Source organism: Cnephaeus nilssonii (genome assembly GCF_951640355.1).
Source record: "Cnephaeus nilssonii genome assembly, chromosome: 10".
Classification (NCBI taxonomy): Eukaryota; Metazoa; Chordata; class Mammalia; order Chiroptera; family Vespertilionidae; genus Cnephaeus; species Cnephaeus nilssonii.
The window spans coordinates 30,166,418-30,192,255 of record NC_137081.1 but is presented as its reverse complement, the minus strand read 5'-3'; the positions used below and the strand labels follow the sequence as shown (position 1 = coordinate 30,192,255).

The 25,838-nt window shown below is 42.1% G+C and overlaps 1 protein-coding gene across 1 annotated transcript in view; it reads right to left on the bottom strand.

The window, feature by feature from the left end:
• The window catches only part of CAB39 (calcium binding protein 39), an 81,501-nt gene extending 56,641 nt beyond the window's left edge, over nucleotides 1-24,860 (bottom strand). Inside the window, exon 1 of the mRNA XM_079783209.1 lies at nucleotides 24,509-24,860. The gene's annotated coding sequence lies outside the window, so the exon portion shown is untranslated. The remainder of the gene's footprint in view (nucleotides 1-24,508) is intronic.
• Nucleotides 24,861-25,838: the final 978 nt, after the last annotated feature.

The following is a 25,838-nucleotide window of genomic DNA, read 5'->3' as shown; positions in this document are numbered from 1 at the left end:
GAGAGAGAGGGAGAGGGAGAAAGAAACATTGATGTGAGAGACAAACATCAATCGGTTGCCTTCCACATCCTAACTGGGGATCAAACCTACAAACTGGGTATATGCCCTGACCAGGAATCGAGCTCAGGACCCTTCAGTGCATGGGATAACACCCAATCAACTGAGCCACACTGGCCAGGGCTATGCCGATTTCACAACCAACTGATAGGATGGAACCTGTAGTCTGCAAAACAGATTTAAAATTAATTTGAGTAGCTTTTATTAATGACAGCTATCGTATACACAATGCTGAACTTCTCAAATTATTACAAGGCAAAAAAGATTTTAGCATGTAGTTTAAGACTTGAAATCATAGTTACATATTACAAAGCAGTATTTAGAAACATCTGTAATACATAACTAATTAACTGGTTTCCATGAGTATTTTACAGGTCTTTTATCAATATGGATCTGCCATCCTTAGTTTTATCTTCACTGATTCACTCACAGATATTCTAAGGAATTAAAGAGTTACATTATCATAGTTTTAAAATTAGTTTCAAAACACGAACTCCAACTATTTCTTTACAAATTAGCACTGTATTTTAACAATATTAAAGTTAATCAATGTCCACATTTTAAAATGTGAAACTGTCAATCTTCAAGGATGAAATTATAAATCCATTTTTCTTTGTTATATTTACTACTCACTTTGCCACAGGTTGTATAAACATAGCCCATATGATCATTGGTAAACATCATGGCCTCACCAGCATTTTGGTAAATAAGAAAAGCAAATAGCCAATTCTGCTCTTTAAAAAAGATAACTCCTTAAAAAGAAGGCATAGTTCAAACTTGAACCGTAAACAAATGAAAAATTTGAAACCAAGTTAAAAATACAAAAAAAAAGCTTTTAAAAAATATTTTGTTTGTCAAGCAAGACAGATTAAAAAAGAAATTGCTGTAGTTCTAAAAAGTTACACCTGAGAAGGATGAAATGATTTTTATTTTTTCCTTTTAGTCATTTTGATGAAGATACAGTATTCTGAAAAAAACAATTTCCTTTTTAAAATTTACAACCTTAAAACTTATTTCTAGAGGATCAGATGTAAACCTGGAAAATCACTCTCCTTCAAGGTCCCAGCTGCTATTTCTGTTCTGGCCCAACGCCCACAAAAGCACCGACATGCCACAAAACCAGCCTTAGCTAAAGCACCATAGTTGGAGATTTGAAGGTCTGTTTTCTTTTTAAAATGCTCAAAGGCCACCTTGTGGTGGTATTTATTGTAAATAGACTTTTTCCAACAGAAGTATATTTAGAGTCACAGAATAAACAATGACATGGCCCTGTAGAGATCACGTGGAACATTTTACCCAGGGATGATTTCTCTGAGACTTCTAAACAGTCAATATATCCTTTCCACTCCTCCATGTCAACACACTAACTAGTATATGGAGTCTTGACCTGGGTTGAGAAAAATTCAAGATGAAATAATAAGGCTATAAAACATTTCATTTTAGAGGAAGTAACTGAAATTCAGGTGTCAAATGACTGGCATGAACAAATATAAAAGCTCTTGCTTGAACTTTTGGAGAAAAGTTCCCAATGCCATTGCCAAAACTTAGCTTGCGGACCAAAAGATGTGGTCATGCCTCATCTTATGGCACACATTCACTAGGAGTTGTTCCAGGACTTAGAATACAGCTATGAGATGAGGCATACACACAGGAAGACTGAAATCTATATAAGACTGCCCTGTCCGGCCAGTGGTTAGAGCATCAGCCAGCATATCGAACAGTAGTGTGTTTGATTCCCGGTGAAGGGAACATACCTGGGTTGTGGGTTCATTCCCTGCACCCTTTTGGGGGGTGTGTGGGAGGCAAACAGTTGATGTGTCTCTCTCACATCGATGTTTCTCTCTTTCTCCTCATCCCCAACTTTCTCTTCCTCCCTTCCACTCTCTCTGAAAAAGCAATGGGAAAAATATCCTCAGGTGAGAATTAACCAGAGAGACAGATATAGAGATAGAGATAGAAATAGAGAGAGAGAGAGAGATAAGAGAGAGAGAGAGAGACAGAAGATTAATACATGCCACCTGACTGTATGAAAAGAACCCATAAAATAACCTGGGTAGCAAATTCAGAGAATACAGTGGACACTCTGTGCTGAAGGTCTCAAACTTCAACAGAGGAGATGCTTCTTTAACTGTGTTTTGTACAAAAAGTAAATTTGGATAAGAGTAAGAAAATGTATTACAATTAATGAGAGCTTTATGTAACAATCTGAACAATCATAAGGAAACAAAAATTATTTTATTTCATGAAGCTCTGGTGGGTAATAAAGTATTGAGCAAAAAGGAAGGCAGAAGGTGGCGAAAAACTCACCATAAACCCAAGTTCTGTTTACAGAATAACCACATGCCTTCATTTATTGCTCAAAGAACATTCCACAATTTTATGGAGTGGTACTTTCCAGGTGAGTGTTGATATCACAACATAGTCACTAGGGAAAACTTGCTTTTTTATCTGAAAGCTGTATCTAAAATGCACAGCAAACACATCTTATATCCAAGGGAGCATAAAAAGTTAAGTTTTAGGTATAGGCCCCAAAACATTCAGAAGAGCAACAATAGATACATTCACTTACATTAAAAAGCTATTTCCTTGTACAAAAATTTTGAACATGACATTTGAGTTTTTTCCTTTACTATTTCAGCAGAATGCTAACTCAAGTGAATGTGGTGACTAAACCAAGTATTTATGAAAGTGTTCTGAAATCTGCAAAAAAGCATACACATAGACATTATTGCTGGTTTTTTATCTACTCATCTGCTGAGGGCACTTGGGCTGTTTCCAAATCTTAGCTAGGGGTGCATATATTCTGATTGGTTTTCAGGTTTCTTAGGATATACTAGAGGCCCAATGCACGAAATTCATGCAAGATTAGGCCTTCACAGCTGTGGCTGCCTGGATCCCTCTGTTGCAGCTGAAGCGTCTGCCTCAATCCCGGGGCTGCAGCCCCGGCTTCCTCCCGGAAGGACGCCCAGTCTAATTAGCACATTACACTTTTATTATTATAGATTATTATAGATTCCTAGAAGTAGGATCACTGGGTCAAATGGGAGTTCCATTTTTAAATTTTTGAGGAAACTCCATACTGTTTTCCACAGTGGCTGCACCAGTCTGCATCCCCTCCAGCAGTGCAGGAGGGTCGCCTTTTCTCCACCATCCTCCCCAACACTTGTTTGTTGAAGACAGCTATTCTGATAGGTGTGAGATGATATACCACATTGTTGTTTTAATTTGCATCTCTTGGATAATCAGTTACTTTGAGCATCTGTTCATGTTTCTTGGCCTTCTGTATGTCCACTTCGGAGAATTGTCTATTTAGGTCATTTGCACATTTTTAAATTGGATTATCCCTCTTCCTTTTGTTAAGTTGTATGAGTTTCTTATACATTTTGGAAATTAACTGCTTATTGAATGTATCATTGGCAAATATATTCTCCCACGCAGTGGGCTCTCTTTTCACTTTGTTGATGATTTCTTTTACTGTGCAGAAGCTTTTTATTTTGATGTAGTCACATTTGTTTATTTTCTCCTTAGTTTCCTTTGCCCTAGGACCGTGGTTGGCAAACTGCGGCTCACGAGCCACATGCGGCTCTTTGGCCCCTTGAGTGTGGCTCTTCCACAAAATACCACGGCCTGGGCGAGTCTATTTTGAAGAAGTGGAGTTAGAAGAAGTTTAAGTTTAAAAAATTTGGCTCTCAAAAGAAATTTCAATCGTTGTACTGTTGATATTTGGCTGTTGACTAATGAGTTTGCCGACCACTACCCTAGGAGATGTATCGGTAAACATATTGCTATGAGAGATGTCTGAGATTTTTCTGCCTCTGGTTTCTTCTAAGATTTTTATGGTTTCACAACTTACATTTAGGTCTTTTATCCATTTTGAGTGTATTCTTCTGTATGGTGTAGGTTGGTGGTCTAGTTTTTTTTGCATGTACCCGTCCAGTTTCAACAACACCATTTGTTGAAGAGACTGTCTTTACTCCACTGTATGCTCTTGCCTCCTTGTTAAAAATTGAGTGTAATGGTTTGGGTTGATTTCTGGGGTCTCTGTTCTGTTCCACTGATCTATATGTCTGTTCTTGTGCCAGGACCAGGCTGTTTTGATTACGGTGGCTTTGTAATATAACTTCATATTTGGTATTGTGATTCTTCCAACTTTGTTCTTTCTGAAGATTGTGGCAGTTATGTGGGGTCTTTTTTGATTCCATATAAATTTTTGGAGTGTTTGTTCTAGATCTGTGAAATTACTATGCGGCAGTAAAAAAGAAGGAACTCTTACCATTTGCAACAGCACAGATGGACCTGGAGATTATTATGCTAAGTGAAATAAGCCAGTCAGGGACCTGGAGATTATTATGCTAAGTGAAATAAGCCAGTCCTAGAAAGATAAGTATCACATGATCTCACTCATATGTGGAATCTAATGAACAAAATAAATTGATGAATAAAACAGATTCAGAGACATAGAACCTGGAACAGACTGATGAATTTCAGAGGGAAGGTGGAGTTGGGGAAGGGAGAGATTAACCAGGGAATTTATATGCATATATGCATAGCCCATTGACACAGACAATACTGTGGCAAAGGCTTGGGGGGGGGGGGGGGTGGTATAGGGAGGAGGGGGTCAAAGGGGAAAAGAACAACAAAAAATAAAGCAGACAGCTGTAATACTTTCAACAATAAAGATAAATTAAAACACACACACACAAATCAAAAACAAAACACAAATAGACATTACCATTTCTGTGCAGGCCTCAAAAATCTACCTTCTTGGTTTTTAACTTGATCTCCCAAATGTTGAGGTTATTGATAACGATATTACCATCCTGTCAAAATCTTAGTTCAAACAATAAGTTAATGCTAATTAAAATCTGTTTTCTATAGGTGTTCTTAGGGATAGTGGAGTGCATAGATTGAGCTTGTTCCTTAAAAGTAGGAGATTGGTGATCCAGGCTTTGAAATTTTCTCAAACTAAAATGAAATTAGCCATGAATCGCACAGTGGTTTTTAAACCTTCCTATAAGGTCCGGAGCAGGTGAGCATCCATCTTCGATCCAGCCCATGTACCTCACTTCTATCAGTTTTTAATTTATTTTTTATTTGGGCTTCTATGTCAGAAATTTAAAAACTATACTTTATTATATAATATACTGTCCATTAAATATGTCTGCAGGTTAAACACAGTATTATTTTCTGAGGAAAACACTGACCTAGCCTTCAAGTCAATTTATACAACTAGATTTAAAATGAAGTCCTAGTCCTACCTGGTTTGGCTCAGTGATGAGAGCATCAACCCTCGGACTGAAGGGTTATGGGTTTGATTCCAGTCAAGGGCACATATCTTGGTTGTAGGCTGGATCCCTGGCTCTGGTCCGGACTGGTGAGGGAGGCAACCCATTGGTGTGTCTCTCTCACATCGATGTTTCTGTCTCTCCACGCTCCTTCCACTCTCTTTAAAAAGCAATGGAAAAAATATCCTCAGGTGAAGATTAACAACAAAAAAATGAAGTCCTGGTTAAGCTCTTCAATTTTCAAAGGCAAATATTATAGTGCTACCCACCAGCTCAGCTAATCGTTAAAGTAGAGTGGTTAATTGGACTTCTCTGGTATCAATTTTAATAAAAAGTTCAGTGATATAAGTATAGAGCATCAGAAAAGTAATGACTTAATTGCACTCCAGCCTTGTATTATTATTATTATTATTATTAATTATTAATTATTATTATTATTATTTTATTTTATTTAAAGAGGGAAGGGAGAAGGATAGAGAGATGGAAACATCAAGAGGAACATCATCAATTGGCTGCCTCCTACATGCCCCCCACTGGGGATTGAGCCCACAACCTGGGCATTTGCCCTGACGGTTCCTGGGTGGATGTTTAATCGCTGAGCCATATCAGCTGGGCTATTCTTCATGTCTTGTACTAAGTAAGATACCTTAACTTTTACACTCTACAGAGAAATGAAGAGACAAGTGTACTAAGGACCAGAGCCTGCATTACAAAGGATCCAGAGGGTTCCAATTCCTGGAAAAACTATGCTACTCCTAAGTGGCTGGTTTGTTTTTTTAACTCAGGTACAGAGTCTTGGAATTGATCTTGCTATCTTCTTTGTTCTGGCTAGTCAAATTCTGGTATATCATCTCCCTAAAGAGTCCTTTCTGAGTTACATGGCATCCAATAACAACTATTCAAAAATTAGAACTTCCCAGCTTCTCTTTCTTCAATAGTTCCTGAGAAGCTACATATAAGAGGAGGAAGAGTGAATTCAGGTGAAAATAAGGTGTTTACATTTAGAATCTCTCCTTCTCTTCATTTCTTTTATTTGGCCACTATCAGAATTGATTGCCCACTTACCTAGTGTTTTAGCCTTCAATTTGTTTGAAAAACAAGGATGCTTTATGGGTTAAGAGCATAACATCTCTTCAGACCCATGTTTGAATTCCAGTTCTGCTGTTTAGTTCAGGTGTGTGCCAAAACCCTTGGGTAAAACATTTACCTTCTGTGTCTCAATTATTTATAAAACGATAGGAATACTGTTAAAATTTTAACTTGCCTAATATGCCCAGGGTGGCATTTAAGAAAAAATTTAAAAAACACACACACTCAACAGTTATCAGTTTGTGTGAGTTGTTACTATTCTGAGGTAAAAATTAACCCTTTGTCTATCATCATGTAAAATTTTTCATAGATTTATTTTAGTTTTTTTCCTTTTAGTCACTTGCTTCCTTATCCAAAGGTCTGAAAAATATTCATATAAATTTCTTATTTCTACTTTATGTTTTTTAAAACTCATTCGTGCAACTGATTTCTTTACACAAAGGGTAGCTTAATTATAAAAATTGATTTTCCCAAAGAATAACCAATTGTCTATCATGTCTGGCTAAATAATCCTTCCTCCTTCCAAAGAAGGCATACAGATGGTAAAAAGGCTCATGAAAAGATGCCCAACATCACTAATTATTAGAGAAATAAATGCACATCAAAACCGCAATGAGAATGGCTATCAAGAACTGGAGAGGATGCGGAGAAAAGGGTACCCTCATACACTGTTGATGGGAAAGTACATTAGTGCAGCCACTATGGCAAAACAGTAGAGATTTCTCAAAAATTATGACCCAGCTCTTCTACTTCTGGGTATTTATCCAAAGAATACAAAATCACTAATTCAAAAAGATAACTGCACACCTATGTTCACTGCAGCATTATTCACAACAGCCAAGACATGAAAATAACCTAAATGTCCACTTACAGGTAAATAAAGAATATGTGTTATACTAGAGACCCAGTGCATGAAATTCGTGAATGGGTAGGGTCCCCAGGCCTAGCTGGTGATCAGGGTCAATTGGGACCTTTTGGCGTCCCCCTTCCCTGTTGCTGGCCGGGGCCTCCCTTCGTTCCATGCCGCTCCCTGGTGGTCAGCACATGTCATAGCGAGCAATAGCACTCGCGGTCGAATTCCTGTGGGGACACTTTGCATATTAGCCTTTTATATATATAGACTAGTGATGCGGTGCATGAAATTCGTGCACATTAAAAGGGGATTAGAGGAAATAATTTAATATTGCTATTTGCCCTTTCTCTATAATAGAAGTGTCAGAGATGAAAGAAAATTAGTAAAATGTACATGAAAACCTTCCTCCTGTCAGAGTCTGGGGCTCACCACGGGACCCAGAGTCAAGTCCCCGCCCACCCACATGCACCTCAAAATCGCGTGAGACCCAGACCTGGCTGCCCCATTCCCCATTGGGCTAGATCCAGACCCGACCAGACCCACCCTTGTCAAGCCCTGCTGGGCAGGGGGCATAGCCTCAGGTCCCCTGGCCCAGCGCCAGGATGGGGGGTGTGGCCTGAGGACCCCCAGCCCAGACCGGGGGACATGCCTTGAGGTCCCCTGTCAAGCCCTACCAGGAGGGGGGTGCAGCCTCAGGTCCCCTGTCAAGCCCCGCTGGGTGGGGTCATGGTCTGAGTTCCCCCGACCCAGCACTGGGGGTGCACCTTGAGGTCCTGTCAAGCCCCGCTGGGTGGGAGGCATGGCCTGAGGTCCCCTGTCAAGCCCCGCCTGGCGGGGGGGTGGTGTGCGGTCTGAGGTCCCCCGGCCTGGTGCCGTGGTGGGGGGCGCGGCCTGAAGTCCCCTGTCAAGCCCCACCTGGTGGGGGGCGCGGCCTGAGGTCCCCTAGCCCAGCACCAGGACGGGAAGCGCACCTTGAGTTGCCCTGTCAAGGCTTGCCGGGTGGGGGCTGCGGCCTGAGTTCCCCTGTCAAGCCCCATGGGGGCGGGGGAGGGCGTAGCCTTGGGTCCCTGCTGATTACTAGTTAAGGCTCCTTATGGGAACTTGGCCTCAGCTGTGGGTGCAGCCATCTTTGTGACAGAGTGATGGTCAATTAGTATATTCACTCTTTATTAGATAGAATCTACTCAGCAATAGAAAAGATGAAATCCTGCCATTTGAAACAGCATGCATAGACCTTGAGGGTATTAGGCTAAGTCAGTGATGGCGAACCTATGACATGCGTGTCTGACACGCATAGCCATTTCTGATGACACGCGGCCGCTGAGGCAGCTGCATGCCGAGGATGAAACATTTGCTGCTCCTGAGGATGAAGCATTTGCGAAATAATGTTTTTTCCTCAAAGTGACACACTTCCCGAGTTATGCTCAGTTTTTTGGCGAAGTTTGACACACCAAGCTCAAAAGGTTGCCCATCACTGGGCTAAGTGAAAGAAGTCAGACAGAAAAAAACAAATACCACATGATTTCACTCCTATGTGGAATTAGAAAAAACAAACAACAAAACAAAAAACTCTTAGAGGCAGACAACAGAGGAGCAGAGGGTGAAGGGAGGGTGAAATGGATAAAGGCGATCAACTGTATGATGACAAATGGAAACTTAACTTTTGGTGGTGAGCACAATGTAGTATATACAGATATTCAATTATAATGCACATCCGCTTAAACTTATATAATGTTATAAACTAAATAGAGGCCCGGTGCACGAATTCGTGCACAGTGGGGTCTGGCCGGCCCTGTCCCCAATCGGGGTGGGGAGGCCCGATAGGGGCCGGCCCCGCCCCCGATCAGGGTAAGGGGGGGCAACCGGGGCAAGGCTGGCCGGGGGGAGGGGCCGCAGGTGGTTGGCCGGCGGGCCCCAATCGGGGTGGGGGGTTGATCAGGGGCAGGGCCACCGGGGGGAGGGGCTGCAAGTGGTTGGCCGGCCGGCCCCCACCCCCTGGTCGAACTCCAGGTCGAGGGGACAATTTGCATATTAGCCTTTTATTATATAGGATGTTACCTCAATTAAAAAACAAATCCTTTATCCTTCCCCACTGATGTGTGATTTCGCTCATGTAGTAGGTGCATATATACCATTTAGTGAGCTCCCTAGTGACTTTTAAAAAAATCGGACTATACTTTCTGGCCAATAATTTAACTTGGGAAATTTTCTTGCCTAGCTTCATATTCAAGAATATGGTAACCCTCTATTCTTAAGTCTTTCTTTACTCAATTATGTTTACAATTTTCTTCATAGAGATCTCAAACATTTCATATAGATACTAGAAGCCCGGTGCACGAAATTCGTGCACGGTGGGGGGTTGTCCCTCAGCCCAGCCTGTACCCTCTCCAATCTGGGACCCCTGGATTGCTGGCTCACAATCCAGGACTTCTGGCTCCCAACTGCTTCCCTGCCTTCCTGATTGCCCCTAACCGCTTCTGCCTGCCAGCCTGATCACCCCGTAACCACTTTGCTGCCAGCCTGGTTGATGCTTAACTGCTCCCCTGCCAGCCTGTTTGCCCCCAACTTACCTCCTCCGCCGGCCTGGTCACCCCTAACTGCCCTCCCCTGCAGGGTTGATCACCTCCAACTGCCCTCCCTTGCAGGCCTGGTCCCTCTCAACTGCCCTCCCTTGCAGGCCGGGTGCCTCCCAACTGCCCTCTCCTGCTGGCCATCTTGTGGTGGCCATCTTGTGTCCACATGGGGGCAGGATCTTTGACCACATGGGGGCAGACATATTGTGTGTTGGAGTGATGGTCAATCTGCATATTACTCTTTTATTAGATAGGATAGAGGCCTGGTGCATGGGTGGGGGCCAGCTGGTTTGCCCTGAAGGGTGTCCCAGATCAGGGTGGCGGTTCCCTTGGGGCGTGGGGTGGCCTGAGCGAGGGGCCTGTGGTGGTTTGCAGGCCAGCCACGCCCCCTGGCAACCCAAGCGGAGGCCCTGGTATCTGGAATTTATTTTCCTTCTACAATTGAAACTTTGTAGCCTGGAGCGGAGCCAAGCCTGCTGCTCCCTCCGCAGCAGGCAGCCATTTCTGTTGGGTTTATAATTGAAACTTTGTAGCCTTAAGCGGAGGCTGGGCCCAGACAGGGTGTGCGGGAAGCTTTGCTTCCCCTGTTGCCACCGGCAACCCTGGCTTGCTCTCTCAAGCTTCATTCTGCCGCCATTTCTGTTTGAATTTGTTTGCCTTCTATAATTGAAACTTTGTAGCTTGAGTGGAAGCTTAGGCCTGCAACAGCTCGCGGAAAGCTTGGCTTGCTCTGTTACCTGGGAAACCTTGCTCTCTGTGGCTGTAGCCATTTTGGTTGGGTTAATTTGCATACTTGCTCTGATTGGCTGGTGGGCGTGGCTTTGTGGGTGTGCCGATGGTATGGTCAATTTGCATATTACCTTTTTATTAGGTAGGATTCCCACCTGAGGCATTTCACATTTTGTCCCTTTAATATTTTTCTCCCAACATTTTTATAATTGGGTTATTTCTAGCAAGAAAAATGCTACCAAATTTAAAATATCTTTATGTGGTATACAGCTATTTTACTGAACTCTTATTTAGTTTTCCAATTGATTTTATTGGTTTTGCAAATACTGCTATTTTCCACTATTTTTTCCCTAATATTCTTGCACTGCCCAGGGTAATACCCGAAGTGTTATTGGGCATTCTTATTTCATTTTCTGATTCCAAGGGGAATTCTGTCAGTTTTCCCATGAGTAGGTTGTTTGCTGTTGGTTTAAGGCAGATATTCTTTTATCTTCTACAACTTTTATAGAGTTCAGAATCGAGAATTGCTGAATTAACATCATTATCTTGGCACATATTGGGATGAAGTAGCATGAGTCTTCAATATACAGTATAGTGATGCCGTACAATAAAGGTTCACAGCCAAGGCTCTGTGACTTACCATCAGTTTAACCTTGGGCAGCTTATTTAACTTTTTAGCCTAACTGTCTTCATCTGTAAAATGAGGGTAATAACAACCTCTTTCTTAGGGTTGTTGTGAGAATTAACAGAGATAATATACTAGAGCAATGCCTGGCACACAGTAAATACCAAGTGCTGCCTGTTATTTGTTCTCTTTAACTAAAAGTATTTCCTATTTAAACTTGCTGGTGTTTTACTTTGGATTTTCATGGCTATTTCCGCACGTGAAACTGGAACAGTTTTCGTCCTTTGCAATGTCTTATCAGGTTGCTTTACTTATATTTTATTAGTTTTTTAAGAGTTTATGTTTTATAACATGAATTTGGTATCTTTTTTTCTACGATCTAGAATAAATCAGATGGTTTATTGATACTCCTTCCCCCCCCCCCCCAATATAAAAAAGAACTAATTTCTTTATAATCTAGGTCTGGAGTACCCGTTTCTTTTTTGGTTGGGAGGCCATGGCCTTTAATATATACTTAATATATTCCATGATTGACAATCTATTCAAGTGCTCAACTTAAGACAATTTTAAAAAGCAACCCATTCTCCACTTGCATCTTTCTTTTTAAGATTTTTTAAAAATTGATTTTTTAGAGAGAGAGGGGGAAGGGGGGAAATATTAATTTGTTGTTCCACTTATTTATGTACTCTTTGGTTGATTCTTGTATGTGTCCTGAATGGGATCGAACCAGCATCCTTGGCATATCGAATGACACTCTAACCAACTGAGCTACCCAACCAGGGCCTATATCCTTAGATCTTTCAAAGTTGTCCACAACATACACATTTTAGACCCAGTGTCTTTTCTGGCCACTCCCTCCTAGATGTACTCCTATGACTTGTTTCTCCTCCATTTTTCTTATTTCTTCCTCCTCCCAATAATAAAAGCCTCTGTAAAAGATAGTTTTGCCCTTTGCAAACACCTATGGCAATAATTTAATTTGGGAAAATTTCCAAGTTACTTGTATATAATATCCTATACTAAGCACACTCATTCCTCTGTTTTCCTTTTACTACATTTAAATTTTAAAATGGCAAAACTTTCGAGGAGCATTTGAGATCTTGTTCCCCAGCCTATGTTGTCAGTTTGACGCAAATAAACTCATGCAAATTTTAAAAAAGGGGAAGAAGGGCTTTCATAAGATAAAAAAGAAAAAGCTAACATTCTCCATCTTCACCCCTCTTCTGTAAGTTTTTAGCTTCTGTGAGGAAGGAATGCACTCTCCTATTGTCTAACCTTCTTCCCATTAACTCACTATGCGGTCTTCAGGAACAAGAGCAAGACTAGCTCTTGAGTAAATAAATGGGTTATAATCAATCTTAAAGAACAGGGATGCATGATTTTTTAACATATAAAACTAGGAAGTACTTACTTTGCCATGTGCACATACAGGAAAATGTTACCAGTTCTAGTTCCTTCTTGCCTACTTGAGAAGGCAAGGCATAGGAATGTGGGTCAGTGTCTGCGACTAATGTTGCCATATACAGCTTAGGAAAAGTCTCTTGCATGGCTATATTCTAATACAATGAATGTAAGTAAAATTACCTTATAAAAATATCAAAATGACTTTTAAAATCCTAGATATTTCAACTTAAATTATACAATTTAACATTTTTCAGATCTCAAATATGAAACTATGAATCCTTGCAGATATCCATATCCTGTCTACACCCTTATCCAAGACATTTAACAAAAACCTACAAGAAAAGAAAATAGTAATGGATGGTAGCTTCCAAAAACTAAAACTTTTTTAAGGACTTCCTTCTGGGATTTGTCCAGTAATCAACATCAGGTCTAGTCTCTATGGTTTATAGATCTCACCCTTCCCCTTTTTTGAAAAACAGTACATTAGCTTCTTTAATCTTCCTGCACAGCTCCCTCTCTTCATATCTCCTCAAAGACCAATGACAGTAACTCAGTTCTCTGAGAGTTCTCTGTGTCCTAGATATCATACATCCTGATCAGAAGACTGGACCTCGTCTGTTTCTATAACAGAAATTTCCTATGTCCCAGGATGATTCTATATTCTAGTACCATGTGGGAGAGGCAACAGAGTATGGTTTGTTACAAGTGTACACTCTGGGACCAAGGTTTTAAATCTCAGGCCCCTTCCTAGGTGTGTATGACTTCAGACCAATTATTTAGCTTCTTTTTTTCCGTTTACTCACTTGAAAATATGGGGATGAAAACAGGGTTACCATAGGATTAAATGAGGTAAATATATAAGAAGGTCTTAAACTTTATACCAGCAGGTAACCTATATGTGCTATGTTAGCAACTCCCAAGGTGAGCAAAAGTAGGTTAATAATAACAATAATAATACAATAGTCCTATATAATAAAAGCCAAATATGCAAATTATCCCCTCAATGGGAGTTTGACAGGGAGTTCAACTGGGGGGTGGGGCTGGCAGGCCAACTGCCCACAGCCCCTCCCCCCTGCCAGCCTGGCCCCCACTCGTGCACGAATTCATGCACCGGGCCTCTAGTCCTATATAATAAAAGGCTAATGTGCAAATAGACCGAACGGTGGAAAGACCGAACAGCGGAACAACCGAACAAGTGGTTGCTATGACGTGCGCTGACCACCAGTGGGCGTGAGCGGAACATGGCAGGTGTCAGCCACGGTGGGGTGGCGGAGCAGGTGAGCGGGGGCACCAGACCAAGGTGGGGCACTGGTCGCTGTCCTTGGGGCAAGCTTCTGGTGGTTACTGAAAATTCTTTGCTCCCGCACGCCATGGTCCTGCCCTGTGCTCGCACCTGTTGCCAGTGCCAGCCCCACTCACACCTGCTGCCGGTGCCAGAGCTGCCGCTTGCATCTGCTGCCGGTGCTGGCCCTGCTTGCACCTACTGCTGGCACCAGAGCCACCACTCGCACCTGCTGCCAGCACCAGAGCTACCCCTTGCATTTGCTGCTAGCGCTGGCCCTGCTCGCACCCACTGCCAGCACCAGAGCCGCCACTCGCACCTGCTGCTGGTGCCCGGCGCTGGCCCCGATCGCTCGTCGCTGTCAGCGGGTGTGAGCGGCGGCTGCCAGCCCTGATCGTCCCTGGGGGCTTCTCCATCTTCCCCTGCTCCTGAAGGGCGATCAGGGGCAACAGCCACTGCTCACACCTGCTGCTGGCGCTGGTCCCAATTGCTCTGCGCCATCAGCGGGTGCGAGCAGGGCTGGCGCCGCCAGTGCGTGGGAGCAGCGGTGGCAGGTGCGGGGCTGCCAGCAGACAGTGGACCAGGGCCACGGTGGGAGGGGCCAGGCAGGGGCACGGAGGATGGGCCGAGACCCGCCCCTGTACCCACTGCAGCCTCGCAGCCCACAGTTCCTTTCAAGGTGCACAAATTCGTGCACTGGGCCCCTAGTTAATAAATAATAATACAAGAACAAACTTTGTGTTTCACATACAACTTTTGCCCATCCCTGTATTTATCCTTTTTACTTCATTCCTTTTGTTTACAAAAGTAGAGAATCTTTATGCTACCTTCATACTGAATTGGCATGCCTCAGTGATGCTGACTAGAACCTCTCATTTTAGCAACTTCAGGACATAATGAGGACAAATGGGCAATAAAAGAAGCAAACAGAAAAACATTTAACCAAGGCTAAACAATACAAAATACCTCAGTAGGTGACATAAGTGTAAGAGGCCCCAATTATGTTCAAGACAACAGGGAATAGTCTACAAACTGGATTTGGCTCCCACCATTGTTAATTTCCTCTAACTGTCCCTTTTCTACAAAATTAAACACCCAATAGAAATATAAAATACTGACGATGAGGGAATTAAAAAACTGCAGAAACAGGGATAAAACATGGAATAGCAATTTTTACCTTGTTCTTCTAGTGAATTGAAACTATAAGCATGCTAATTTAGTTACTGGTGTAGATATGTACATATTAGTATTTAAATACATGCTATGAAGATTCTTCTAAATTTAAGGTGCTATTTAGAAAAAAGAGTAAATTACATACAATAATACAGCATAAAGCTCAGCAACTAAGATCACAACCAATGATACATCTAGCTACATATTAGAGTCCAAGTTCACTTGAAGGCTGCTTCAACACTTTCAAACAAAGTCTTAAAATACTTTTGAAAGTGTGTGTGTATGGTGCAGCAGAAAGAGCTCTAGAGCTTCAGTTATCATAAAAGCTAAAATGTACTGGGCACTTAGCATATCAGACACATTGTGCAAAGTATATCTTACTGAATCCTCACAACTACTTTATGTGTAGGCTCTACTTGAGGCAAAACTGGCTTTTCACAACGGGCCAAGAAAACACAAGCAGAAACAAAATCTGGAAATTCTAAGGTTAGAGTTTTTCCTCTTATCTTTAGGCTGAGCTTTAGTTTTCTCACTTACTCTAGTAAGGTCTAGGTATTGTTTCATGAAACCTCTTTTCCAGTTTGGACAGTGTGCTAATAATGTATGTGCTGGGTCACTGAGCAAAATATAATTTCTCAGGGTGGGTTGAAATCTAAAAAAAAAAAAAAAAAAGGATTGAAAAGCCACTCATTTAAGATGTTCATTCTAAATTGAAAATAAATTATTCCAACCTTAGTTGGATTCCAGACCTGATAGAAGTAATTATTCTAATCACAAAGTAAATTATTTGAACCCTGGCCAGATACTCAATGGTTAGAGCATCATTCCAATATGCAAAGGTTGCAGGTTTAATCCCTGGTCAGGGCACATACAAGAAGCAACCAATGAATGCATAAAATAAGTGGAACAACAAATCAATGTTTCTCTTTCTCTCTCACCTTACCTCTTTCTCCCTCAAATCAACAAATCTTTTAAAAAGTTTTTGAATTATATACTAACTAGAGGCCTGGTGCACGCAAATTCATGCACTGGGGGGCAGGGTGGTCCCTCAGCCCAGCCTGTGCCCTCTTGCAGTCCGGGACCCCTCGGGGGATGTCTGATTGACAGATTAGGCCCGCTTCCCCGGGGACTGGGCCTAAGCTGGCAGTCAGACATCCCTTTGGCAGCCCGGGAGCCCTTGGGGGATGTCCGACTAATGGCTTAGGCCCGCTCCCCGCAAGGGCCTAAGCTGTAGGTCGGACATCCTTAGCACTGCCACGGTGGTGGGAGAGGCTCCCGCCACTGCCGGTGCGCTGGCCAGCCATGAACCAGCTTCTGACTGAGCGGTGCTCCCTCTGTGGAAGTGCACTGACCACCAGGGGGCAGCTCCTGCATTGCACGTCTGTCCCCTGGTGTTCAGTACGCGTCATAGCGACCAGTCGTTCCGCCATTAGGGTCAATTTGCATATTACCCTTTTATTATATAGGATAAGTATGTAAATAAGGGGATTTCCAAATTGTTTTGCAATAAAACCTTCCTTCAAGATGTTTTGAGTGTATTTTCTAGAGGAGTGGGTATTCTTGTGACCAAATAATCTTGGCAAATTGGGAAATACTGTACACAATATTTCCTTCCTAGACAGTCACAATGCACATTATTGAAAACTCTGGCACGCTTTCTCTCAAGTATGCCCACACCTTTCCCCCACTTCTTTCCTTAGGCACGTATCCTTTGCTTTCTTTCTCCTAAGCTCCCAGGGACCTTCTTTTGCCTTTGTAACTTGTTTTGTGAGTTCATGCAGCCCAGCTGGCTCACTTCTTCTGCCTCTGTGACTTTCTCTCTTAAAGGCTAAATAAACTTCTTACACTGTGAAAATAAATAAATGAATGAATGAATGAATGAATGAATACCCTGACAAACTCTATAGAAACACTATTACACAACTACCATCAAATTTCAAATCTGATTAACTGTTTTTAACTCAGTGTTTTCCTAAACACATATTTCATTCTGTAACCTCTCCCACCAACAGCTTCTAATTTCTCATAAAACTAGTGTTCTGCAACACACAATGTGGGAAATACTGCTTTATGTAAACTTATTGGGAAAAGGGTCTTCATAAGCTTCAGCTATTAAGCAAATAAGCATAAATACAGCAAAGATAAATAAAATTAACAGAAAATTGTAATTTGGTTAAGTATTTCACCTCTGCTGAGCAGTTTTATCAGAACATTACAGAGTTGTATCATTTAATAAATATGTACAGAAACAATGTATTATACTTCGAAAACATGAAACAGGAAGAAGACTAGAGAAAAGATCTGAAGAAAGGTAAAAAGAAACCTGCAATTCAAATAAATTACAATCTACTGTACAAAACTTACATACATAGGAAGTTGATTGAGATGAAACTTACATACAGAGGAAAAACTTATAACTCGCACTGGAACAAAGGCTGAACAGAGAAAAAAACCACACAGTAAACAGAGTCTAAAGATCTGCAAAGATCATGTTAGTGAGTTTCTGTCTCCCTGGTGGAGAATCCAGAAGTAAATGAACTGGCCGATAACAGGCCATCAACGAAGGGAACAGTTGTTTACCTAGACTAGGAGCCCTTTGGGATGGGCGTATAGGACAGAATCCAGCTTAATGGGCAATAAAAACTGCTTGTGGAACAAATTAACCTATAATATATATTTGAGGAGTTATGAATGCTCAGGGGTGGTGAAAATCACCGTCATCTGTTATCACTGATAGAACCCTGGGCTAGAAACAATCCTATGATCAAGGCTAGCATACCACCTTTATGTAGGTAGAGGCTTAGTACCAATTATGGCCATGCACACTATCTTATGCATGTTCTTCACATCCTCAAATTCGATTCTACCTTTTTGGTCCTTTCTTTTCCATTTCCATTGCCTTGGTTAAAGTTTTTCCTTTCCTCACAACAAAGAACTCACAGAACTTCATAGCTTATGGTACTTAAAAGTTGACAGTAAAACTTGATGTGAGGCTTGAGGATTTTGTTAATCGTTAACTTACTAAAAGCTTGTACTTTACAACTATATAACATTTAGCTGTTAACCATTTATTCATAAGTATGAAAGTAAAAAATTTAAGGATACACATTTTGATATTACATTCCCTGAAGCAGAGAACTACCCTACTATGGTATATCACACCAGGCACCTGACCAACCAGGAGAAAAAAATGTTAAAGTATGGTTACGTGCCAAAAAGTTCTCATAAAGAAACTGATTTCAAGACCACAGACAAAAAGGAGCAGTACTTAGTACAGGGAAAAAAAGGCAGTCAGAAAGCCTACACATAGGATCACTGAAAATAAGAGCAAGAAACTTGAAGGGCTTTCAATCTGGTCCCCCTAGTAGAATAATGGGATGGCTGATGATGCCCAGAAAGGTGGAGTGACTTGCCCAGAGTGACATGATTAGTCATTGAGTCAGGACCCAGGCCAGATCTTCCAATTCCCAGTCTTCTCCATTTCCCACTATATAGCTCAAGGCCTCCCATCTCCTCTACAAGACTAACATGGAAAATAAAATAAAATGCTCAGGGGTGGTGAAAATCACCGTCATCTGTTATCACTGATAGAACCCTGGGCTAGAAACAATCCTATGATTGTTTCCTACTGGACTAACTAAAACTATAAACCACAAATCAAATTATGACTCTATACAACTAGAGTAATTAGAATAAACCATCTTATTTTGTATTATGACACGTGGTTACTATCTAGAAACCTATTAAAATCCTCATTAGGCTATATTTACAAACCTTCACTCTAAAGTACTAAATAAAAAATTACCAACAAGAAACAAGGAACATATGGAGGAAAATAAAACACATTTTGGAGTGAGGCAGATCTGGGTTCAAATCCTAGCTCAACTGTGCAATGTCTGTGCGACCCTGAACAATTTCTCACTTTCATTTCCCATCTGTGATGATGCTGGGAGACAAGACTACCTACCTCAGAGGTCTGCCCTACAATTAATGGTACTGAAATGGTAATTTTCTCCCTCAATCTATTTTTGTCCATCTCCCTTGACTATTTCAACTTTTAACTTCATACAACCACCCCCCATACCACTTTCCAGCTACAATCTTAATTATAGATGTTTGTATATTCAACACCTTAAAACAAGATTTATGAAACAAAGAACATTTAGGATGTGAATATAATCTTTGTAAATGTTAGCGAAAAGGTTGAAAGACATTACTGAATAAAGTATAAAGCAATTTTTTTCAAGCCAACTGGATACAGAATATAGGAGAACCAGGCTCTATCTAGTTCAGTCCTGTGGCTAATAAACTGCATGACCCTAAGCAAGTGACTCCACTTCACAGAAAGCACCAGTTACAGCTCAAAGCCACACACTGCTCAAGTTACAGTGGGCCTCAGTGTTCTCAACTACAGAAAAAAACTTTCTGACTAGAGGGTTTCTAAAGTTCTCACGTTTCTTCCATCTGAACAGTGTAGCATCAGTACCATCACAGAACTTGTCCCCCACTTGGTATGTGCCTGGCCCTGTTATAAGCACATTAGATGTAGTAACTCATTTAAGTCCTCTTATAATCTTTGCAGATATGGTCTATGAGTCTATACCACTCCTATCCAAGGAACCTGAGCTAGAGAGAAGTGAAGGAACGTGCCTAAAATGACAGAGCCCAAAGCAGGTTGAGGGTTCAACCATCGAGGGCAGTGGTTCTCAACCTTTCTAATGCCGCGACCCTTTAATACAGTTCCTCATGTTGTGGTGACCCCCAACCATAAAATTATTTTCGTTGCTACTTCATAACTGTAATTTTGTTACTGTTATGAATCGTAATGTAAATATCTGTGTTTTCCAATGGTCTTAGGCTCTACAGCAGTGGTTCTCAACCTGTGGGTTCCGACCCACAGGTTGAGAACTGCTAGCAGGGTCAGTAGCAAAATTACAGTTATGAAGTAGCAATGAAAATAATTTTATGGTTGGGGGTCACCACAACATGAGGAACTGTATTAAAGGGTCGCGGCATTAGAAAGGTTGAGAACCACTGATCTAGGGGGTCTGGCTGCATCTGTGCTTTTAACCACTGAGTCTCAGAATTCTGTAAATTGTGGAGTAAGCCTTAACTAGAGACATGTAAACAAAAATCTGTTCATGCTGTTTCTTCCTTGGGCCTAAATACAGCTGATATATAATCTGTGGAGGGAGAGAACAGTGACCAACGTGTTAATAGCACCCTGTAAAAGAGCAAGCTACAATTCATCAGACAAAGTTATAAAGTAGCCACTTAATTAAGATCAAGTACAAAATGTGTATGTTGCTTCTCCAATGAACATTTTATCAAAAGAATCAGTGTTGTGATGTTTTGCATGGTATTTTCTTGGTCATCAACAAGTTATCTGCTGGATAATGCTCCCAAGGAATAATTACCATAAAACCAGTCAGCCACTAAACTTTGGTTAATTAGATTTTCTCACCTTTGTAACTATGCATATGAAAATGCATGTATACATATAAACAAGCAAACACAAACACAATCTCAAGTTAGACACCATCTACTGTATTAAGGATTATGCAAACTGGTATGTGCTAGACACTGCCAACATAAATGGCGAGGGGAGGCTTTACCTCCCTCCTTTGGGGCCACTTAACACCTGAATGACCTCTTACAATTCTCTGCATATCATTCCTCCTTCCTCTGCCAGCTTAACACCACAGTTACTAACAAACCACAATTCTGCCTTCATCAGACTTCTTCTATCTCTAGAGAAAGAGAAAAGCACAGTGGGGCCAGGAAACTCAGTGAGGTAGAAATAACACACTGGAGGACGATGCACACATATGCACACTCTAAAACAAAATGCTGATGGCAACAAGCTGTTAACCTTAATTTCGTCACCATTATATGTCACTCAGTCCTTCAATAACTCGTTTCACAAACTTGGAAGGTCTGAGAAACAAACAGAACATTTATTTCCTCCCAGACTGGTCTACTTTACAAATGCTGGTGGTAGAGATATTTGCCTCACTTTACCTACCCCATACTATATGGACTGATAAAGGTAATGATTAGGGCCCAGTTGGATAGGCATTAGAGTGGTGAGACACTCAAAGGAAGAACTCTCATACAGCTCAATTCCTTCTTAAATTTGAGATGGATCCAATACCAATCTTCTCTCCAATAAAACACCAAAATATAGACTGAAAACTAAATTATTATGCAATTTTTAGGCTACTTGGCTTGATATGCATCCACACAAACACAGGATCTTTACACCTCAATAATTGAACAACAAAACAAGTGACAAGCAATCCATGCTAGAAGGTCAGATATCTGACCGTTTTCCCCACAATTTCATCACATACCAAAGTTTTACCAACATTTTGCCATTATCCATACTAACCCATCTATGACACTCCTATTTTTATAACACAAGACAACATTCATAAAATCAAATTCCTAATTAAAAGGAGCCATTGACAAGAGAAAAAATAGATTTTAAAAATAAAAACACCACCAGAAATGTAACCAGAACACACTACCTGAAATGAAATTCTACCCTATATTGAGTTTTATTTTTGTGTGCTGTGGAGGTCAGGTAGGGGGACAATTTGGATTTGAATCTGTATTTTAATGGCAGATGGTGAACCTGAATGATCAGTGATCAACTCCTCTTGGAAAAAAGGCTCTTGGGCAAGTAGGGCAAAGTAACAGAAATATATAACCTACAAAAGATGATCAAAAGAAAAACTTTAGTAAATATTCAAAAGTAATAAAGGATGCCGGTGGCATACACATTTGCAATATACAAATAAAGATTCAAATAAAACCAAATTATAAAACTAAACCCCATTTTTAAGCTGGACTTTCTCGGCTATTCTTTTATATTGACTTTATGAAAATGTATACAATCTAGCTCAGCAGCTCACTTTTTATGTCAGTAGAAACAGAAACAGAGACCTCATTAATACATTTTAGAATGAAAAGCACATGGGGGGGGGGGGTAAACACTGGTTTAAACAAGAACCTGCAGTCTGAAATGATAATGAACTAAAGTGAAGTGCCTGAAATAAAACAAGAAGTCCCTTTTGTTACAGCAGCAAATTATTTCATGACAAATTCTATATTTACTTTAGAAATGTCAACGGAAAACTACATCTAGCCTGAACCTCTGTAATGTCACGATCAAAAGTAGTTAGCCTATATAGATGGCCCTATAAAGACTATTTGTGAGAGCGGGGTGTAGAAATGGGAGGCACATTACATTGTGTGGGAGATATACCAGCTATGAAAGTAATCTTTTTATAATGCCTTTTTAAAAAGTACATCCTCTCATTTGTCAGAGATGTGTGATCTTTTCCATACCTGAAGACAAGATGTGTCCTAAGTAATATTTATTCAACAAGCAATAGGATCTAAATTATACAGAGAAGTTAATAAATATACTTCAAACAAGAAACCTTTACAAAAAATTGTCCACAATAGCAGTTATTAAATAAAATGCATGACTACTGCATTTTATGTGACATAAATAATGCAACCTTGTCCGAAAGAAAATAATACATTTAAGAAGACTTCTCTTACTTGGGTAAAAATATTTTTACATGAAGATATTTAATGGTAAAAAAAGCTTAAAAGTGTTACATATATACAGCTTATTTCATTATGTAAAGAAAAAATAAACATAAAAGACAAAAGCAAATATGCAAAAAATGTTAACAGTAACCAAATCTAAGTGATAAGATTATATAAATTTTAAAAATTTTACAGTATTTCCTGCATTTAACAACTTTTTTTTAATTGAAAAAAGTTGACGTTCACTTGTCATATAAGCAAACAACAAATACCTACTTACAAAACTAACACAGGTTCTAAACTGTTTCTATAGATTCTAGACTTCAAATACAGCTAATTACTTGCTAGTAATGTTTTTTTAAATGTACGAAATAAAGCTAGAGAATTTTGTTTCTGGCTCTCCTATAAAGATTTTCAGAACTAAAAATAAAGAAATTTTACCTTTCTATAAAAAAGGTTCCATGTCCAACTTTCTACCCCAGGATATTAGCAACAATTTGATTTTTAAAATAATCAATTTAGATTGCTTTGCACAAATGTCATCTCAAAGAAGTTATGTTCAGATCAGTAATTCCAAAGTGCAGTCACCTAATACACAATGCAAGAAGTTTTGATGCATTTTAGTGAACTGCACCAACAGAAACACCTTGTGTGGAGATGAGTTTATTTTAAACACATCTTTCCACTACTTCTTAAGCGCCTGATATAGAATGAAGCTTTTTGCAAAAGGTACTCAGCTTAGACTGGACGTGGACTTACTCAAAATCTGGGAAGCTGTCAAAATCGATCTCAAACTGTATTACAGTCAAGTCACAGAATGCCAACTCTTTACTGGGCCTCCTTCTCCCCTTTCTTTCACAAGAGCGCCTTTAATACCCCCTAACTTACATTTCCGGGCTCATGAGTCACTGAGAAATGAGCTCTAAGTTTCCTGTAGAATGCCATTCAAACAGCTCCTCTCCAGCATTCAAGGATCAGGTCCCCAAATACCTCTTTAGCACCCCCCCCCCCACTTCCTACCAAGGTCCTGGGCAACAAAATGAATTATCCACTATTTCTACACAGTGCCTTTTTACCTTTGCCCTCTAGCTTTGCTATATCCCTCTCTACATAGTGTCTATTCTGCAACCCTCATTCCCAAATCCCATTAAGCCTTGAAGACACTCCCGTAGGCACAGCCTCGCCCAGGAAGCCTTCCAGATTTCTGCTTAGGCGGAAGTGACTGATCGGTCCCGTCTTCCCTGGATTCCTTTCTAGCACCTTGCAGTTCTTTCATAAGACTTCTATCGCCTCCTTCCTGGTATCGGATGATCTGTGTACTGCTCTTATCACCCACACCAGGGCGTAAGCTCCTCGCGGGAGGAGACCGCGGGCCTGGGTTCACCTTTGAATCCCTCCAGAGCGGACGACCAGGGCGCCTGCACGCAGTCAGCGCTCGGGCGGGTTCAACCGAACTCGGGAACGCTCCGGCCGCACAATTCCTAACCAGAAGTCAGTTAGGCATTTTCCCGAAAGGAACAGCACGGCGACAGTACCCGCCTCGGGATAACAGAAAGTTTACCGGGGGCCCGTGTTTGAAGGGAGTGACAGCTGGCCCGGTCCGCACTTCCCTGCCCTCCGGTCGGGACGTCCCCACGCCGCCTGCCCGGCCAGAGACCCGCGGAAGGGCGGCGGGAGCGCCCGGGTGCCCAGACCCCGCCGCAAGCCCCTGGGCGCGGCGTCGGCGAGAGCAGGAGGGAAGGCTCCGCGAGAGGCCGGGCCGCAGCGGCCCGAGAAAATGGAGGCAGCCCCGGGGCCGGTGACGGGCCGGGCAGGGCAGGCGGAAGCCGAGCCGGCGTCCGCGCCGCAAGCAGGGCAGGGCCCGGGGTCACTCACGGGGTTGGGCCGGGCGGCTCCCTCTCAGCCTCCGCGTCGTCGCCGTCCCCGTCCTCGGCCGCCGCCGCCTCGGGCTGCTCGCTCGGTCCCCGCGACGCGGCTCGGGCGCTCGGCCCCTCCGTTGTCTTCCGCCTGCTCCTGCTCCCAGCGACGGGCTCCCGCGGCGGCGGCTGCGCGGGAAGATGTCGGCCCTGGGGCTCCCGCGGCGGCCGCCTCACTGCTGTGCTCGATCGCCTGGCCTGCGGCTGCAGCTGCAGAGCCGGCGCCGCCTTTGCCTTCGCCCGGCTCCCGGAGACTCGGTCTCTCCCAGGCCGCGCCGCTCCCCGTTCCCCGACAGAGCCCGGCTTTGACGTGCGCACTGCGCAGCCGCCGAGGGCGCGACGTCGGGCGGCGCCGCAACGCCCCCTTCGGCCTCCGACGCCCCCTGGCGACCGGGCGGACTCGGAGCCGGAGTCCCTGGCCAGCGTGAATAGGGAGTGAACGTAGAGAAATGCAGAAGCTGAGAATAGGGACTTCCTCTTCTTTTATCTGCCACTTAAATATTGGTGCTCAGCCCCTTTTCTGTGTAAGGACGGTTCTTGGAGGAATCTCACGCTCACTTTCCACAACTACTTCCTCAACTCTTAACAAAGCTTTATTTCTGCTAAAGACCAAGAGCCGACTTTGTGTAGATTGAAACTGTCATCCTTGTGAGGGACAGGTAATTCTCATTTTAGCGTCCTCTAAGAGAGAGTGTGGACAGTGATAGAATGATCCAGATTAATAGGATTCAACAGCCTGGATTTAAACCCCAGCTCTACCATTAGTCTCCATGGGCTATTTCCTGTCCCTATGTCTGGGTTTTTCACACACACACACACACACACACACACACACACGTATAAGAATACAGGAACATAGGCTTATGAGGATGAAGGAGAAAAGGCATTGCAGACAGCAGAGTCTGGAACATAGATATGTTGTGTATGTTTACTTTTGTTTCTTTCTGTTGCTTTTTTTTTTTTTTTTTTTTGTAGTTGGACAGGGGTTTTGAGCATCTACTATGTGACAGGCACTGTTCCAGGTGGTGGGACAGTAAACAAAACATTCCCTGCTCCTGAGACAAACAATAAACAGCACATACATGACATTGGATGGTTTTCAGTGCTATGGAGAAAAGCAACACAGGCCAAGGGAGGGAGAGAGTACAGGGTATTATTATTTATAGCTCTCCTATACAGGTAGCTGCTACATGAATAAAGAGCATGTTGTGCCCTATGTGCATGGAAAGGCAGAGGGAACAGCACAGACCAAGGCCCTGAGGTGGGATGCCATAGACTCCAGCCAGGTG